At 35.3% G+C, this 4,333-nt stretch overlaps 1 pseudogene; it reads right to left on the bottom strand.

Annotated features, from left to right (window-relative positions):
- Positions 1 to 3,184: 3,184 nt before the first annotated feature.
- On the bottom strand, positions 3,185 to 3,305 carry LOC126697994 (U5 spliceosomal RNA; annotated as a pseudogene).
- Between the last annotated feature and the right edge of the window lie 1,028 nt (positions 3,306 to 4,333).

Here is a 4,333-nt window from a genome sequence, read left to right as displayed (position 1 = left end):
GGTGCAGACTGGCGATCGCGATGAGGGTTGCTGCTTCCCTGATGGCCTGGGCTAGTAGCCCTCAATCTAGTCCGAACCATCAACCCTTTGTCACGGAGAAGTAAACTGTAAAACAATCTCTTCCCACAGACGGCGCCAACTGATAGTTCCTTGGATATCAGTAGGTTGACGAGTCTCGAACGATGATGATCTTTGGGCTATATCCTGTAAAACAAGAACACTGAATCAGAGGAGACCGGTGGGGACCGGCCAAAAGTCCTCCGATGATGAAGTTAGTGACTTTGGAACTCTCTGTAAGGAAGGAGTATTTTCTTAAATAAAATTGTCTGAATACCTTACCCTTCATCGAAGAATCCTTATATAGTATTTGTAGAACGATTATTTGTTTAATAACCGTTCCTGATGTCGAGGAGTCCGGAGAATTGGGAGTAACTTCCATAACCGCTATGGAAGTTACTTAGGTTGGACGGCCCGTTCCATGATGAACTCGTCCATCTTTTACTAAAGACGGACGAGACCATCTAGGACGACTCGCCCACTGTCTAGGTGATGATGGGTAAGATTCCCACGGGATCTCATCCATCCAAAGACGGACGAGATTAGCCAGGATGCTTGGGAGATCACTTAGCCTATTTGGTTTGTCCTAGCTTGTCTTTCGTTGGACGATACATATGGACGAGTTCAGGAGTTGATGTTTTTTGTGACACCATCAAATATAACTTAGTTGGGTTCAAATTCATAAACTTTTTTTTTTTTTTTTGTTTGAAAGAGAGTTTCAACTTATAGTGTCCGCTCCTGATAGCTCTTTATCATCAGACCAAGACACTAATCAATTTTCAGTGTAGGCAGGGATTGAACCATAGATCTCTTATTCAATTTTCAAAGACTTTATCAGTTGAACTAACTAGAATCCACAAGTTTAAACTTTTTGATTAATTAAGTAGTGTTTTATATGTTATAGTAACTATTCAACCGGAGGTTTCCAAGGTGTTATTGACTTATTTCCTCTATGCATATATAAACCAATTCATGTGTATAATAGTTTTTATTTTAGTGTAAAGAAAAAGAAAAAGGAATATATATATATATATATATATATATCATATTCGTTATATTTTGTAATCTTTTTATTTTCTTTTCATGAATATGCAGTTTTCTTCAACTTATGAATTAAAAAGATTTTTAATACTTACATAAATACCAATTATAACTTATGTAAATCTACATAATTATCCCTAAATTTTATAATTTTTTTTTAGAATACGAAGTATATTTAACATACACACGGGGAGAAGAGAGAAGGTTTTTCAAAGAAACTTACAGTAGTATATTTCCAAAAAGCTTCCTAAATTTTTTAACTTACTAGTATAAGAAAATGACATAGTTATGAAATAAAACAAGTCTAACGATTTTTAATATCAATTGTAACTTACGTAATTATCCTTAAATTTTATAACTTACTAGAAAAAGAAAACGACATATTTAAGAAATAAAAAAAAAGTCTAAAGATTTTTAGTACCAATTATAACTTACGTTAATTTACGTAATTATCCTTAAATTTTATAACTTACTGGAAGAAGAAAACGACATATAACATATTTATGAAAAAAGAAAAAAGAGTCTACTAGTAGAATTCTTGTGCAATTCATGAATTAATTAAAAATTATATGTAAAAAAAGAAAAATTTCCATTATTACCGTCAAAACTATTTTCACAATTAGTGATTTACCTCAATAGAAGAGAATTAATTAAAAATTATATGTAAAAGAAAGAAAAAGTTTTATTAATACGGTCAAAACTATTTTCATAATTAGTGATTTACTACAATAAAAGAGAGATCTCATGGTATACTATTTTTATAATTAGTAATTTACCACAATAAAAGAGAAATCTAATGATACCTCCTTCTTGCCAAACAAAAACCATATTATTCAAAATTAGCTAATCTCCCAATAGTTGACCCCTATGAGTGTGACAAAAGAGTTGGGCTTTTGGTCTCAAGCCTTAGGGTCTGTTTGGATATCGCTTATTACTGAAAACTGAAAACTAAAAATATTGTAGTAAAATAATTTTTAAATGTGTGAATAGTGCCGTGTGACCTAGTTTTAAATAAAAATTTGTTGAAATCCGTACTTGCAGGTCTCGTGCACTATGCACGGGACCCACACAAAAAAAGGCAAACGCACAAGCCCCCTATTTTTAGTGCAATCCAAACATATACTTAGAGTCTGTTTGGATATCGCTTATTGCTGATAACTGAAAACACTGTAGCAAAATAATTTTTAAATGTGTGAATAGTGCCGTGAGACCTAGTTTTAACCTAACAGTTGCGTGTACATGAGACCCACAAAAAAAAAGAACAAACGCTCCAACTTTCATTTTTCAATGCAATCCAAACTCAACCTTAATCTTTATGTGAGATTTTTTTTTTTTTTTTTTGAATTGACTAGTAGTCGATGAAAATGATTTTTTGACATTTCCAAAAGCTAATCCACATTTAAGAACTCCAGTAAGTAGGGTTGTCCAAGGACTTGTTGGAACTGACCCACTCGCTGCCACCGAACCCATCGACCAAACTGACTGCTCCTACGGTTGGCAACGGATTTCATTCTCCAAAATCTGAGCTGAGTCGGTTGGATATCGAATCTTCTCCTCTCAAATTCGAGAGACCCGATCCGACCAACCCTTTTATTTTTCTGGTGATAAAGTGTAGATCCGGTGTATTTTGGGATTTTTTTTGGGAAGATTTAGGCTAGATTCAGCGAGATTTCGCTAAATCTAGCCAAGATCTGGCCAAAAATGGCCGAGATCTCATCGGATCTGGCAAGATCTGGTCGGATTTTTGCCATTTTTCAAAATTTTCTTGCCGGATTTCTACCATTTTCATCTTTTCTTGGTCGGAATCTCGCCATTTTCCAGGTAATCAACTTCGACTGATTCGCCCGACATCCGTGGAAGCTCCGACCTGCCCGATCCGATCAACCACTCCGGTCAGTGGCAGGTTGAAATATTGACCACCCAATCTAGTTGGGTTGGTTCCGAGTTGGGCACAAACCCGATCCAAACCGACCTGTGAACAAGCCTACCAGTAAGTAGTTAATCAGATTACCTTTTTTCTTTACTCATAGAGAGAGACAGATTCTGGTTCTTGTCAGAGATGAACATTTTGTTTCCATTTTAGGGGATTCTCCAAGAGAAGAAACCCCTCCAAAAATAGGCGTATGCCACTATTTGTGATGTGCACACGTACAGTATTCTTTAGTAATAGGCGAAGGAATAGTTCGCTCAGTGCTCAACGCGTGGCTGCGTGGTTTGGTATCAGCCAATCAGGACAGGTTGATATACTCATAGTAGCCATCTACACAACTGTAATTTATCTATTCCGTGGGGGACAACTAGTCTAACCACATTTAAAGAACGCCGCTTAATGTGTTACCCTTAATTCTCTTCCTAATCGAACAATTATTGTTCAGGACGTTGTGTCTGTCACAAGTTTGGAGCCAATCAAATAATATGGGCTTTCAAAAAGCAATATTTCTTTGGTGGTGGGGAAGTTGTATTGACTCTCAAAGCGTATGGTTTACAATTAATGCTGAAGAATAAAATTGTGGTCTCTGATGAGTGATGACAGAAGGGTATCTGCGAGTGCAATAGCCCAACGTTCATGGGTTGTGACAAAAATGGGGCAAGATATATATCACTCAATTCACTTTCGATGATGACAGATTAACAGTTGAGATTAGAATAAGCAAAAGTGAAAACAACTCAAAATTGAAGGACAAAATTGGCTTCTGCCCTTTTCGGGCAAAATAAATAGCATTCTATCCATTTTTCCAAATTAATTAGAGAAATGCTTCTCTTTTGAAAATCGATTTTCTCAAAATCAAATTAAGTCCTATAGTGACGTTTTTAAGAACCTATAGTGGTGTTTTTTAACTCAAGCTCCATGAAATCGAGTTATAGGTAAAAAAAATTGCATGTAACTCGACTTCATGAAAATCGAGTTACAAAACGCCACTATAGGTCATTAAAATGTCACTATAGGCTCCTTAAAACGCCACTATAGGGCTCCATAATTTTTTTTTTTAAAACTCGATTTTGAGAAAGTCGAGTTTCAAAAGAGGGGCATTTCCCTAATTAGTTTGAAAAATGGGTAGAATGCTATTTATTTTGCCTGAAAGGGGCAGAGGCCAATTTTGTCCCAAAATTGAAACATAATTCATAAAAGATAATCTGTTATCCTACATAGCATGTTGATAGAATATCCCAAAGTTATAGAAATAATTCTTAGGAAAACTAAAGATGATAAATAAGCCTAAAAATATATATCCTC

The sequence above is a fragment of the Quercus robur genome, chromosome 8 (genome assembly GCF_932294415.1).
Source record: "Quercus robur chromosome 8, dhQueRobu3.1, whole genome shotgun sequence".
NCBI classification, from domain to species: Eukaryota; Viridiplantae; Streptophyta; class Magnoliopsida; order Fagales; family Fagaceae; genus Quercus; species Quercus robur.
This window is presented reverse-complemented; position numbering and strand designations above follow the sequence as displayed.